Here is a 16,739-nt window from a genome sequence, read left to right as displayed (position 1 = left end):
AATAAAAAATACAATGGGGAGCTTCAGTAGCAGCCCTGATTAAACATATGAAATAATCTTTGAACTTGAAGATAGGTCATTTGAAATTACCCAATAAGAGAAAAAAAAAAATAAGAATGAAAAAGAGTGAAGAAATCCTGTAAAACTTATGGGACACAATTAAGCAAATAAATGCTTGGGTATGGGAATTCCAGAAGAAGAAGAGAAGGGGAAAAGCATGGAAAAACCTATTACATGAAATAATAACTGAAAACTTTCCAAGTCTAGAGAGAGCTATGGACCCCAAGATTCATAGAGCTCAAAGATTTTCAAGTAGTTTCAACCCAAAATGTCCTTCATAAGGCACATTATAGTCAAATTGTCAAAAATAAAAGACAAAAAGAATTTTTAAAACAGCAGGGGAAAAGTGTCAAGTTACATATAAGGGAATTCCCATCAAACTAATAGCAGATTTATCCACAGAAAACTTACAGGCCAGGAGAGAATGGGATGACATATTCAAAGTGCTGAAAGAAATTAATATGCAGCCAAGAATACAATACCCAGCAAAGCTATCCTTCACAAATGAGGGAGAGATAATGTTTTTTCCAGATAAACAAAAACTGAGGGAATTTATCACCACTTAGACTGGCCTTACAAGACATGTTCAAGTAAGTCCTACATCTGGAAGTGAAAAGATAGAAATTACTATCATGGAAACATGCCAAAATATGAAACTCACTGGTAGGGAAGACACACAAAGGAGAAAGAGAAAATATCAAGCCTTATTACTATAGAAAACCACCAAGTCTCAATGATAAACAGTAAGAGAAGAAGGAAAGAACAAAGTATACACAAAAACTTAGAAAACAATTAACAAAATGGTAGAAGTCCTTACTTTTCAATAATAACCTTGAACGTGAACAGATTCAATTACTGATTTAAAAGATAAAGACCGACTGAATGGATCGAAAAAAATAATATATGCTGCCTACAAAAACTCACTTTATCTGTACAGATACGTATAGACTGAAAGTGAAGGTACGGAAAAAGATATTCCATGCAAATGCCTATCGAAAGTGTGCAGGAGTAGCTATCCTTATATCAGATAAAATTGACTTTAAGTTAAAAATTTAAAAAAAAGAAAAAGAAGGTCACTATATAATGAAAAAGGGGTCAATTCAGAAAGCAGAAAAATAATTGTAAATATATATCCACTCAATATGAGAACACTCAGATGAACAAAGCAAATATTTTTAGTTCTGAAAGGAGAGGTGGATCCAATGCAATATTAGTTCAGCAGCCCACACTCAACATTGAATAGCTCATCTGGACAGAAAATCAACAAATAAACGTTAGATTTAAACTGCACTTCAGATAAACCTAACAAATGTTTAGAAAACATTTTATACAATGCCTTCAGAAAACATTCTTTTCATCAGCTCATTGAAAATTCTCTAGGATAGATCACGTATTAAACCACAAAACGAATCTTAACAAATTTAAAAGAATTGAAATCAAATCAAGTATCTTATCTGATCATGATAAAATAAAACTAGAAAATGGTAACAAGAAGAATTTTTGAAATTGTGTAAATATATGGAAATTTAAAAACATGCTCCTGAATGAATACATCAATGAAGAAATTGAGAAGAAAAAAATTTTAACTTTCTTAAATTAAAATAGAACCACAACATAACAAAAACTATGAGATACAGCAAGACCAGTACTAAAATGGACAATTATAGCCATAAACACCTATATCAAAAGAAACAGAAAGATTTCAGATAAAAAACTAATGATGCATCTCAAGGAACTATCAATGCAGAAACAAACCAAATGCAAAATTCGTAGAATAAAAGAAATAATAGTTTATCTATGTAACTACCTGCACATCCTGCACATATATCCCAGAACTTAAATTAAATTAATTATTTTTAAAAAAATAAAGATCAAAGCAGAAGTAAATGACATTGACACTAAAAATATAGAGAAGATCAACAAACAAGTTGGATTTTTGAAAACATGAAAGATTGACAAACTTTTAAATAGGCTGAGAAAAAACAGAGAAAAACCCAAATAAGTAAAATCAGAAATGAAAAAAAGAGCCCTAACAATTGAGGCAACAGAAACAGAATCGTTAGAGACTATTATGAAAAGCTATATACCAAGAAATTAGAAAACCTAGAAGAAATGAATAAATTCCTGAACACATAAAACCTACCAAAATGGGGCCATGAAGAAATAGAAAATCTCAACAAACCAATAATGAGAAATGAGATCAACACCATAATAAAAAGTATCCCATCATAGAAAGGTCCAGGACCTGATGACTTCAATGCTGAATTCTACCAAATATTTAAAGAACTAATACTAATTCTGCTCAAACTCTTACAAAAAATTGAAGAAAAGGAAATTCTTCCAAACAGATTCTATGAGGCCAGCATTACCCTGATGCCAAAAGCAGATAAGGACACGACAACAACAATAAAACTATAGACCAGTATCCCTGATGAACATAAAATGCAGAAATCCTCAACAAAATACTAGCCACCTGATTCTAGCAGCATATTAAAAAGATCATTTACCATGAACAAGTTGGGTTTATCCCAAGAATGCAAAGATGTTTCCACATATGAAAACCAATAAACATTACATATCACATCAACAGAATGAAGGATTAAAAGCATATTATCACCTCAATATACACATGCAGAAAATTGATATTTTAAACAATTCTTCATGAGAAAAAGTCTCAACAAGTTAGGTGTAGAAGTAATGTACCTCAACACGATAAAGGCTATATATGACAAACTCAAAGTCAACATCACACTAAATGGGGAAAAGTTGAAAGCTTTTCTTCTAAGATCTGGAATGACAAAATGTCTACCTTCACCACTTTTATTTTACATAGTACTGAAAGTCCTAGCTAGAGCAATTGGCAAGAGAAAGAAGTAAAGAGCATCCAATCCAAATTGGAAGGAAGGAAGTCAAATTGGCTCTGCTTGCACACAACATAATCTTATTTATAGAAAACCCTAAAAACCCTGCCAAAAACTCTTAGGACTGACAAACAAATTCAGTAAAGTTTCATGTTACAAAATTAGCATACAAAAAAGTAATCAAAAAAGCAGTTTCATCTACAATATCTATTAAAAAAGTACCTAGGAATAAATTTAACCAAGGAGGTGAAAGAATTTTACAAGGAAAACTTTGAAACGTTAATGAAAAAAATTGAAGATGACGTACAAAAAATGAAAAGACATCCCATGACCGTGGATTGGAAGAAGTAACATTGTGAAAATAACCACACTATCAGAAGTGATCTACAGATTTAATACAATTCTTATGAAAATACCAATGACATTCTTCATAGAAATAGAAAGAAAATTCTAAAATTTGTGCGGAACCACAAATGACCTGGAATAGTTAAAGAAATTCCCAGCAAAAAGAATAAAACTGAAGGCATCAAACTACCTTATCTCAAAATATATTATAAAGTGATATTAACCAAAGCAGTATGGCACTAGGATAAGAAGAGACACATAGACCAATTGAACAGAGTAGAGAATCTATAAATAAATCCATGAATTTACAGTCAACTGATTTTCAGCAACGATTCCAGAACATTAACTGGGGAAGGGACAGTCTCTTTAATAAATAGTGTTGGGAAAACCAAATATTCGTACACAGAAAAATGAAACTAGGTCTCTATCTCTCACCATACAAAAGCCAACTTAAAGTGGATTAAAGACTTAAGTGTAAGACCAGAAACTATGAAACTACTAGAAGAAAACAGTTAGGAAACCCTTAAGGACATTGGTCTGGGCAAAGACTTTATGCAGAAAATCTGAAAAGTGTAGGCAAAATATAGAGTGCAATTAACATCTTCATAATGTAAAAATAGACAAATAGGATTATACCAAACTAAAAAGCTTCTTCACAGCAGGAGAAATAAACAACAGAATAAAGAGAAAACCTGAAGAATGGGGGGAAATCTTTGCAAACTACTTATTTGACAAGGAATTAATGTCCAGAATATACAAAGTACTCAAATAACTGAACAACAGAAAAACAAATAATGGGATCAAAAGACAGGCCAATGAGCTAAATAGACATTTTTAAAAATAAGACATACAAATGGCCAGCTGGTATAAAAAAATTCTCAACATCACTAATAATCAGGGAAAAGCAAATTAAAACTACAATGAGATATAATCTCTTGCCATTTGAAATGGCTGTTATCAAGAAGACAAAAAATAAATGCTGGTGAGAATGTGGAAAAAAAGGAAATTTTACATGCTGTTTGTGGGAATATAAATTAGTACAACCATTATGGAAAACAATATGAAGTTTCCTCAAAAAACTAAAAATACAACTACCACATGATCCTGCAATCCCACTACTGGGTATACAGTCAAAGGAAAGGAAAGCAGTATATCAAAGAGATACCTGCATTCCCATATTTATTGCAGCACTATTCATAATGGCCCAGACATGGTATCAACCTAAGTGTCCATCAACAGATGACTGGATAAAGAAAATGTGGTATACATACACAATGCAATACTATTTAGCCATAAAAGAACTAAATTCTGTCATTTGCAGCAACATGGATAATCTTGAAGAACATTATGTTAAATGAAATAAGCCAAGCACAGAAAGATAAATACTGCAAGTTCCTACTCATATGTAGAAGCTAAACAATCTATTCATAGAAGCGGAGAGTAGAATAATGGTTACTAGAGGCAAGAAAAGGTAGGGGGAGGGGGACTAGCCAAAGGCTGGTTAACACCTAGAAAAGTAGAGTTCGATAGGAGGGAGAAGTTCTAGTGTTTTACAGCACTATAGGGTGAATATAATTAACAATACTTTTTTGTGTGTATTTTCAAATAGCTAGAAGAATGAGTTTCGAATGTTCTCAACACAAAGAAATGATACATGTTTGAGCTGATTGGATCATTACACATATATACATTTATCAAAATTTCACACTGTACCCTATAAATACACATAGTTATTATGTGTCAACTAAAAAAATACAGAGTGCAATTAAAGATCTTCACAATGTAATAGTTTTAGACATTATTTCCTTAACAAATGTTTTTAGAGGTAAAATTGCTTTATACTGCCATAGTGAATGAAATGCTAACTCCTCTGAGTGGCCTTCCCCAACATGTATAAGATAGACCCCTCTTCTGTCACTGTTTATCCAATTACCTTATTTTACTTTTTATAGGATTATCACTGTCTGAACTTAGTTTAATAATTTATTCATAGCTATAGAATGTAAGGTCCACAAAGACAAAGATTTTGCTTGATTTAATCTTTACTATATTTCTAGCATCTGGAATAGTGCCTGGCATAGGGTATATGCTCAATAAATATTAAATAAATAAATGTATATGAATCTCTGTTTTCCTATCATCTCCCTAGCATTGGCTATTATCATTTAAAAAGTCTTCAAATAGGTAAAAATTGATATCTTGTTAATGGTGTAATTTTATGTCTGTTCAATATTTAGATTGATCTTCCTTTTCATATATTCACTGGCTACTGTAGATTTACTTTAAGAAACCTATAACAGTTCTTTATATATTGACTCATTGCATGCTATGTATATTACTGGGACGAATTATTCTGAATGAATTTCTCTATCTAGATCACATCACTTGCATGTAGACTTTTCAATCCCAAGAAGACAGTGACAGAGACAGATAGTTTGAATAAGCATGGCAGAAAGAATTCATTCTGTTCTTGGAAGTGTGGTTGCAGCTGCTATTTGCAGAATCAGAGCCTTTTGCTTGCTCTGAGTTTCCTGAGTCAGTCTAAGGTCTTCAAAAGCATAGCCTCATCATGCCAATATGACAAAGCTGGGCCTCATCATTTGAAGTTGTGCTTCAGGGAATCCTTAAAATAGTCCTTCTGTCCCATCCTGCTTGTGGCTGCCCTACTTAGCTCACAATTACGAAAGTTCCTTGAGTGTTTGGTGGTCATCTGTTTTCCAAATGGGGCCAGTTCGTTAAAGCCATGCCAAGATGAATGTCACTTTACTGCTGGAGTCACTGGCTGGCCATTTCCTGTTCAATAGGTTCATTGAGAATGCTGTTGGAAATGCTCAAGCAAGAAGTGACTTCTGAGGTAGGTATCACTCTCACCATGTTCAGACTTGGGCTTTAAGCTCTGAAATCACATTCTGCCTGCTATCATCTCAAAGATGTTAGCCTTCTTGGTTAGGTTTTCTTCTTTGTCTATCTGTGCAATATTGGATCGATAATTTTCTGACACATTGCAAGGACTACTTCTCCCTTTGCATGACTGAAGAAACTCTTCACATATGGGAAGATTCCCCTGAAGCAGTATAGCACACCTTCATCTCTTTCTCTCTCTCTCTCACTCTCTGTCTTTTTTTTCTCTCTCTTTTTCTGTCATGACAAAAATGAGAATGGATTATGACAAGTGAAAAATATGAGTACATATGGTACTGTAACTTTGGCCTATCCATTTGGCGATGAGGAACTATATTATATTACATATACATAGAATGGGTTTAAAATAAAACCATTATACCAGCCTCCTCATCTATTTAATATATTAGAGAAATAGAAAGACCTCTAAATTTCAGCTTTATATCAAGGGTTTAGTTATTATAAAATGAGATGATTGGGGCTGGACAGGAATGGACCTGGGAGTGAAAGAAGGTCTTCCTGCTGCCTCTGCTGCCATTTAATTGGGTTGATTTCATGCTGCTCACTGAGCTTTATAAAGGCATAATTGGAGTGTGTAAATGTAGCACATCAAAATCAAAGTGAGCCTTCTATAATAGTTCTGTGTGATAATTCAGAAACTCTTTGCTATGCCTTTTTTTTTTTTTTTTTTTATGAACCTGGCCTTAGTTCAACATGTAATTGAATTGGGCCAGTGATAGAATCTTCTACTCACAGATGATTGCAAAATTGCTCTTCTTGAATTGTTAACGCAGATGTGAAATTGAGGCCATGCTGTTAAGCACTTTTTGTTTTCGTTTGAAAACAGTATAACTTTTTGGTGTTTTCCTCTAAGAAAGGGCACTACTAGTAGTCATAATCTTTTTATTTCATTTTCTGAGAGGGCACCTTAATGACCATTTTTATCTCCACTTGGCTCTAGCTGAGGATGTGAATGTATGCAGAATAACTTCAGAGGCCTGGGTGGAAACCTTATTTCAGAAATTACCAGCCCTAAACAATCTCTGGGCTTCTTTGGCATGCCACTGGTATACCCTTCCATCAGGTTAGGACAACACCTTCTTCTTTAGAGAAAACCTCTACCAGCGTTTTACTCTGGTCTTCTCTCCTTTGTAGAGGTATAAAGGACTGTGCTTCCTTGTGTGGCTGATAAGCTTACTTCCCATACAAAGGAAGAGCAAGTCCCATGAATACCCTGTATTGTCTAGGTACTTTATAAGCCGCAGTCAGCAAACCCACCCAAAAGCCCTATGTTTTAAGATATGCTACAGTAGGGGTCAATATGGCATGAATCTAAAACTGGGGCACTATTATTTTGTCTTATTAAAAACACAATTTTTATCTGCCATGTTGTGAACAATTAGCTACTTCATCTATCAAGACCTCTCTGAAAAATGACATTTTTCATTTTCTCTATTCTCTTTTCCTTCTTCTTGTTTATATTTGGTTTCCATATTTGTTCTTTCAGTGCCATTTGGAATTGTTTGAGGAAGGGCAGATAGCACAAAATAAAAAGTAATATTCAACAATGGTTTTAAGTGAAGTGATGGTGAAGATGGAGTGGATCTTATGATCACATTTCAGGTCACTGGTGTGCTAGAGATGGTTTGCCCTGGCTCTTGAGAATGGATTGTGCACACCACTTCCTAACTTCACATTTAGTGGGGTTACAGTGGTAGTTTGAAGTTAGCTGTGGTGGGAGTAATTCCACCACAGAAACTGGCAATCTTTAGACATCTGGTGTGTTTTTTCTCCCAAAAGACCCTGTTTTAAACATTTCTCAATATGTCACTGCCTGTGGTCAATGAACGGAGAGTAGGAGGGCAAAAGTTAATCAAGGGAATCCACCTTTAGAAGCGTTCCTGATTGGCGAGAATAGTAGAGCTACTTCAGTTTTGTAACCATCCACGTAAACTGAAACTATAAAGTACGGAGATAAATTATTATTATTATTATTATTATTATTTATTTATTTATTTTTTTTGAGACGGAGTCTCGCTCTGTCACCCGGGCTGGAGTGCAGTGGCCGGATCTCAGCTCACTGCAAGCTCCGCCTCCTGGGTTTACGCCATTCTCCTGCCTCAGCCTCCGGAGTAGCTGGGACTACAGGCGCCCACCACCTCGCCCGGCTAGTTTTTTGTATTTTTTAGTAGAGACGGGGTTTCACCGTGTTAGCCAGGATGGTCTCGATCTTCTGACCTCGTGATCCGCCCGTCTCGGCCTCCCAAAGTGCTGGCATTACAGGCTTGAGCCACCGCGCCCGGCCGAGAAATTATTTTTAACAGATGCCAGAAAACAGGTACATCTAAATGGATTTTCTTTCAAAATTACCACGATGAAAAATGATGCACCCATTCCACTTAATTGTCATTACTCAAATCCTTTTTGAAGCCTCTTCTTGAAAATAGTTTCAGAGAAATATTCGTGAAGCACACACATGTTTTACGACTTCAGTCTGATATGTAATGATACATAAAAGCTAAAATATCTTCATTCTTACCACATTCTACTATGTACTTGATGGTATTACCTAGTATTTCTCTAAGAAGTTATCTTTGACCCTATGTTGCTGTGGTTCCAGCAAGACTGCTTACCCTGTGTACCCTCTGCAGGTCCCACCTCTGGGACCTATCCCCTATGACATCTCAGGGGCAAGGTTCTGGTGAATGAGGACAGATACTAGGACTGGCTCCCTCCACTAGGCCTCCCCACCACACCACCTTCCCCAGTGTCCCATGTTTGGACTTGAGTAGCATTGGGCAGACAAACTAGCCCAGTTCCTCCGCAGAACTGTAACCAGGGAATGAAACATCAATCTCCACTTCCTGCCGTCACCCTAAATCCTACCAGAAATCTGGTGGGGCTACCCACAACATTCAGGGAGGAAAAATCCCTCTTTTCCAGTAGGGGGAGCTGCAGGGAGGAAATAGTTTCTTTTTATTAAAAAACCCACTGTACTTCCCCAAAAGGGAACTCTATCTGGCTCCCATTTCTCCTCTTAAGTGTTGCCGGATGGGAGGAGAGAAGTAGGAATGCCTTGTATTAACACCTCAAACCCTGGAAAGGTGTCTGGACTCCACTTCTCATGGTTCTTTCAGGAACTTAGCACTCTTTTCCCCCTTGGCTATCACCATAGTTGTTTTACAAGGCAGAGCCTGATCCAGCACCTAATATCAGAAATTTTATTGCAAAAATAGATTTTTTTTTTTTTTTTTACAGCTTTTATGCTTAGGAATCCAGTGTGTGAAAAATGGAGGCAATGCAACACATTAGACTTTTAAATGCTGCATGAGAAGAGTAAATGGTAAATTTGTGGGTGGGTTTGTGCCTGCAGAAGCTTATACATAGGGAAATCACGACTCTTCTCTTTTTTCAGCAGCGCACAGAGGTCTCCTCAGCGCTGCCTCATCACTATTCATGTTTTATCTTTACTCCCTAATCTTTTGAGGAATAGTTTATCCTATTTTGAAATCTTATCTTTTAGTACTCCTCTTGATACAGGGAAAGAAAATGTGAAAGGTCAAGAAGAGAAGAAAAGCTTTGAAAAATTGTGTGATAGGTAACATCTACTCATTTTTATCCTGTTGGAAGAAGAATCACATTCACGTAATATATGACATTGATTCAAAACAGGTGGACGTTGTTTCAGAAAAATGGTAGGAATGTTTGAAATTTGGTTCCTATCATAAGTTCTTCCTCTCTGTGAGGTCAGTACTGGTATCTGAGGGGAGAGATGCAGTTTACTTAGAGCTGGCTTAATACTGGGGCTGGTGTCCAACCTTCACTATAGAAAGATTGGAAAGAAAAGAATAGGAAAGCAGGGAGGTAGGATTGAAGTGGTTTCTGAGGACGGCTGTGGTGAAAACAAGGGCAGAGGAGATGGTATTTGAGAGTCACCTGGATTAAAAGGCAGGTTGAGTGGGAGAGAGGACATTGCTGAAAGGAAGATACTTAATTAAGCTGAATTCTGCTGTAGCAAGTTCCTGGGAAATGCTGACATAGACTGAAGGATGATTGGCTCTGGGACACAAACCACTGTATAAATTATATGAAATGAATACCACATGGGAAAGGTCTTAGACACATATGTAACATATAATGGAAATTCAATTAGTGTTGGTTTTCCTTCCTTTCCTGCTCTTGATGGTGCTACCAGGTGGCACATAAAACAGATTGTGTGAGTTTGGGTCAAAGCATCACTGTGACAATATTGTCTTAGTAGCACTTTCAGTACAGGTAAAAGTTGAATTCAATTCAGTGTGTGAAATGGCTGAGTGAGAAAAATAGCAAAGTCACAGATCAGGATATAAATACAGCTATACCCTTACCTAGCATTGAGAATGAAATAATAGGGGTCTAGCTTCTCTTGGGAAAGTAGGAGTAAATGGAAGTGCAAACCTAGCATCCCCAGGGACCAATCCATGAGCTAGTGACCCAGACTATGAGAGGAAACCTAAGCCCAGGGAAGAATGCTGGGAAGTCACAAAAAAAAGTCATATGATGTGGAAGTCCATGGATAATGAACCTTGGCATTTGGAACATGTTCAGGTGTTAAATACAATTTCTGTCTAAGGAGGTCAGAATGCATAGGGCAATTAAAAGGGTAGCGATAGGCAGCTGTCTGCTTCTGTGTGTCCTCTGGGTATGGACTCTTGGACTTTCTGGCTAGCTAACCTGAATCTACAGTGTCTTGATTGTTTACCATGCCTTTTTATGGTGCCTTCCGACTGAAATGTACAACTACTAGTGAGAGAAATGCTCAAAATGAAACTTTCCTCTTTACTAATTAATCAACTCTTCAATCTTTATTTAGATACTCAACACACATGTGAGTGAGTATGTGTGCACACACACAGGCACAGAGTACCAATTAAGTCATTAATTTTCCACTACCTAAAAAGACCTTCATATATCTTTGAGCCTTAAGGCTGATATCAGATGTCTCTTTCTGAAGCATTCCCTGACTCCTTCCCTTGGGGTAGTTAAGCTTTCATAATGTGTTGTAATATTTCAGGACTTCAGAAAACTTTGCTTTGTGTAATGGGCCTACAAGACACCCTGACAATGATGTTGATTAATTATCTTTGTATTTATTTACAGGATGGTTGGTTGTTATTTTCTGCCACCCACAATCAATTGTCCTTTTTTTTTTTGATAAGGGCATCTATTTTATTCTGGGAAATTATCCCTCTTCCATTGTGTATACTTGGTGGGGCTGCCAATCTTGATGGGGCTGCCAATCTTGGTGGGACTGCCAATCAGTCCCACCAAGGTGTAGGCATATGAACTTCAATGGCCAATTGGACTAAATTGGGACTATTTACCTGTTTAAGCAGAAGGGGATTTATTACAGAGAATGGAGTCTCCAGTAATTATTTGCAGAAAAAAATAATTATTATATAACAAATAACAGTCTGCACAGAGAACTGTTAACATCAGGAAGCCGAGGAAGTGGGAACTATGATGCCAACTTCTGACTGTCGCTGTAATCATTGATACCAGAAATACACACGTTAGCTGTGACTGACAGATTAGAAACCATGGCCACAATCGTTGCCTCCAGAGCCATGACATGCCTACTGGGACTGCGCCAACAAAACGGATGAGCCATGCGATCCTCTAAATATCTAATAAGTGGTTAGCGACTGGGATTTCAGCTAAAGCTGTTGCAGAAAAATCAACCACCTCACCATCTATGTTCTGCACCAGAAATTGCAGAAGCAGCACAAATGTGGCCTCCACCTCACTTCTGCCTTTCTGATCTCACATGAACACATGTGACTAGCTGGATATTATTAAGTACCTTCTGGAACACTGTCTGCAAACTAGACTATGGAATATAGTGTTTTGCTTTGTGGCCTTAACGATGACTGAAGGAACTCTAGAATAAGGGCAGAATAGATATTGAATATCAGTCCACCATATAAACAATGGACTCTCTCCCCAGGCTCTTGAGCCCAGTGGTTAAAGAGCAGAAGAAAAATGGTTGGAGCCAGTGGATCCTCTTGCAGTATCCTGAAGACTAGCTACCTAGATCCTCCAAATGCCCTGATTCCTGTCCTTTTAGGTTTCTGCTTTTGTAGATTTCCCTTTGGGTCTGGGAGCTCCCACCAGGACCTTATAATTATTTCCCTTTTACCTGTAGTTAGTCAGATTTGAGTTTTGACATTTGTAATCAAACCACCTCAATGGGTACATTTGGGAACTCAGTTGTCCAGTGTTAGCATCCTCAATTCTTGCAAAATGATTTTGGTTGGCCTTAACTCTGCATCTAGAGAGCTGGCTGCTACCGATGTGAATAGCACCCTTGGAATTCTAGTTTCTAGAATCAAAAAAGAAGTCCTTGGATGTTATCCAATCCAAACTGTACTTTTTATATTTTGGTTATCAGACACATTCCTTTATTATTAACATTATAGAAATTCTTAAGATAGTTCATGTAGATAAAAAGTACAATTATTTTAACAGCATAGAAATACCTTTGAAGGAAGAAAAGGTATATAAACAACTCTTGAAAAACTTTTAAAAAATAACATAGGTTTTAAATCGTTGCCATTATTACCTTAGAGTTTTATTGTAGAATTCATAGCCAGACTTGTAAAAATCTGTAAACATCTTATAGAAATTTCTATGATAAGGAAATTCATACTCAGTGGAAATGCTTTGTGGACTTTTAATGCAGCGATTGATCTCTTCTTAATTTTTCAAACTACAACAGGCTTATCTATCAAAGCTTAATGAAATACAAACTTTGCCAATGATCCAGCCACAATCTTACATGCTATGCAGATTTCCAAATGCATTCCATGTCCTTCCACAAAAACACTTCCTGATGAATAATGTTTAAGTTGGTATTTTATAGTAGCGGTCCAAAGACTTTGAAAAACATGCTTAAGAAGCTACTACAGGAACTTCCAATTTAATGAATTTTAACAGCTGTTTCTGCCACTAGGCCTATAAGTGAAACTTGATTTCCCTTGAGTCAATTCCATTAATTTGTTTTTATTATTTTAGGATAGCGAATATGCTTTAGCTGGCTGCGTTCAGACACTAGAATTGGTGTGGTTGGCACAGCAACTCTGGTTTCAATCAGTCTTCCTCTGAGGGCTTCCCCTGAAGACCACCCAGATGGATGGATGGTGCAAGAGCAAGCAGGGCCACAGTGTGAATGGGGGTCACGTGGCTCCATTCTGCACTTGGGGGTGGGACATTTCTGCTAAAAACTTGGGAGAATTTCTCAGGAGATCAGGGCATTCAGCAGTTTTCCGAGGTGGTAGAACAATATTATTTCCTCTCAGCTTGCAATGTGCACAGACCATCCCTCAGGTGTTTAAGCCCACACCTACTGGAATGTACTTGGAATACAAAGTCAAAAGAACTGTGCTCAAAATGCAGCTAGGCTTCAAGGGGACTGAATGTGGCTTCAGATTCTATCTTAGTAAATTAAGGATAATAATATCTGCCCTACCAATTTCTCAGTGCTATTATGTGTATAATATATGGATATAAAGACAAATATATTTTAAAAAGAAATATTGCTAAGCATTTCAAATAATTTTAGACGGAGGCTAATATTAAGCTTCCCTAAAAATGTTGTGCCTTATAGATCATCTCTCTCTCCCTATGGTGAGGTTGAGGTAGGGTTTATTGTTTTCTAATTATTTTATTACCAAAGGTGATTTCCAAGGGAGAAAAGTTAGGACATTTCCTTGAGAAATCTGAGCAATTGGGTCAGCAAAGATTCTCTGAATTATTTATTTCTGATCATCAGTGCCCTTTGTCATCAGGTCATGGGCTTTATGAGAGTGCTAAGGAAAGAATCAAGTTGTGCAATCATCTTGACTCCACATCGTTTGTATTTGGTTACATCTTTATCATAACAGCTTAGTGCTTGGGTTTGCCTGACTCATAAGCTCAAGCTTTCAGAAGCTGATTACTCTGTAATGGATTGAATTGTAAATGGAATCTCAATGAGTAAAATAACTGTTATTTTCATTTTTATTTCCCCATATCCAAACCTAATTTTTTTGTTTGATTACTGTTGCTGATTTTTGGTGTAGGCAGAGCTGGAAGATGTGGATGTGGCTAAAGGATTAAAAAATATTATGTTTTTTTGGTTTCAAATATTATATATATTCACTGTAGAAAACATGGGAAAAGCTAACAAATTATGATGAAGTTAATAGAAAGATCCAAAAATCTCACCATTCAGAGTCATTCATTTGTAAGATTCTTGTTTATTTTTTCTTTTATTTACTATATAAATATATACTTCTTTTATTTAAAAAAGTACTATTATGTGACCCATTTTATTGCTTGTCTTTAAGCATATTTGTTCATCTGATAAGTATTTATTGAGTGCTTTCAACTCTACATTTCTAAGTCATTACAAGATAGTCAACATGGTCCGTGTTTTACTAACTTGTGATCAGCAAAGGATGGGAGGGATATAGCTTTTTTGTTTCTTTTGTATGTGTGTCACTGCTTCAGCTCAATAATACATCTGAATTATCCCTAATTGGGTTTCTAAAGACTCTTAAATTTGAAGAACTCATAAAAATCAGTAGATAAGATCATAGTTTTTGTCAGTGAGTATGTGAGTCACTTTTATATTAATTTTTTTCCACTTAAAGAATGACTAGCCATCACTATTTAGTATGTAAAGAATCTGTAGTATAATAGATAAATACCTCATGGCAACAAATTCTCTTTTCTACAACTTTAATACTTTTAAATCATACAATAGTTTTATAAAAAATGATCGGAAAAACCATTATGTCCACTTTTTCCTTTATAGTCAATACATTCAACAAATATTTTAAAGAACCTTTAACATACAAGACACTGAGTAGAAGAATACATGATTCTTAATCATTGAGAGCTTACATTCTAGTTGGGGACTATATTAGTCTGCCCAGACTATCATAACAGAACACCACAGACCAAGTGGCTTAAAGAACAGAAATTCATTACTCACAATTCTAGAGGCTAGAAGTCCTAGATCAAGGTCTTGGTGGATTCAGTTTCTGGTGTGGCCTCTCTTTCTGGCTGGTAGATGGCCTCCTTCTTGCTGTGTCCTCATATGACATTTTCTCTGGCTATACATGGACAGGAAGGGAGAGGGAGGCGGGAAAGAGAGAGAAAGAGACAGAGATCTCTGGTGTCTCTTCTTTTAAGAACACTAGTCATATCAGGTTAGGGCCCCATGTTTATGACCTCATTTAATCTTAAGTACTTCCTTAAAAGTCTTATATCCAAATATAATCATTGGGGGTTGGGACGGCATATGAATTTTAGGGGGACACAGTTCACAGGGAACCAGTCATGAATATAATTATCTAACTTTTAAATTGTGCCATATGAAGATATAAATGAAGTGCTATATTTAATTTTGATTGGGGACTGCGGTCCCCAGTCAAAGTTTCACAGAGGAATTAGCATTTTAGTTTGTTTTAGACACAGACCCTGATATGAAGATTCATGTGCGAGTGATGAAGTGCTCGCAGAAGAACTAGTAAGGAAAAGGGTGAAGCAGAACGGGGAAGGAAAGAAGCCAAGCATAAGGGTGAGATTTCAGGCAAAGTCCTGGAGAGGCAGTTTTAGCCTGATATTGCAGGAGGACCCTAGAGTTTGAGTTTTACCTCAGGGTTGGCCTGAATCAAAAGGAAGTGAGCTTGATTTTCATACTCCTGTACCAGTCAGTCAGGGGCTAAGGGCTGCCCTGGAGTGAGGTTGGGGAGAGGGGGCAGGACATAAACTCCCAGGCCCTCTGAGCTCTGCTTCTGTGTGCACCATGGCTCCAGTAGTTTCAGGACAATCCTGTGAAGTGACTTATAGGTACAAGCTATTAGAAGAACAAGCTGAGAGGCCAGGGAAATACAAACAGCAGTGGTAAAAGAGATCTGAGAGGGTATGGGTGAAACATTGACTATGTTCCCTACAGTGATGAGCATTGAAAGGAAAGAGTAGAATTTCAACAGATTTGAAAATAGGAAAGAAGATTCTAGACCTGTGCTGTCCAATATATTAGTCTCTAGTCATATATGACTAGTGGGTTCTGTGCTGGACCATGTAGATATAGAACATGTCCATCAACAGAAAATGTTCTATTAGACAACACTCTATCTAGACCAAGGATAGTATGAATAAAATTACAGAAAGGTGAAGGAGGAAGTAGTTTACTAGGACTATATGACCAAGTTTGCTGTATTCAGGAGAATACCAGTTTGCTGTATTCAGGAGACCCATCTCACATGCAGAGACACACATAGGCTCAAAATAAAGGGATGGAGGAAGATCTACCAAGCAAATGGAAAACAAAAAAAAGCAGGGGTTGCAATCCTAGTCTCTGATGAAACAGACTTCAAACCATCAAAGATCAAAAGGGACAAAGAAGGCCATTACATAATGGTAAAGGGATCAATTCAACAGGAAGAGCTAACTATCCTAAATATATATGCACCCAAATACAGGAGCACCCAGATTCATAAAGCAAGTCCTTAGAGACTTACAAAGAGACTTAGACTCCCACAC

This window comes from Chlorocebus sabaeus, chromosome 7 (genome assembly GCF_047675955.1).
Source record: "Chlorocebus sabaeus isolate Y175 chromosome 7, mChlSab1.0.hap1, whole genome shotgun sequence".
In the NCBI taxonomy this organism is placed as follows: Eukaryota; Metazoa; Chordata; class Mammalia; order Primates; family Cercopithecidae; genus Chlorocebus; species Chlorocebus sabaeus.
Note: the sequence above shows the minus strand (reverse complement) of the source record.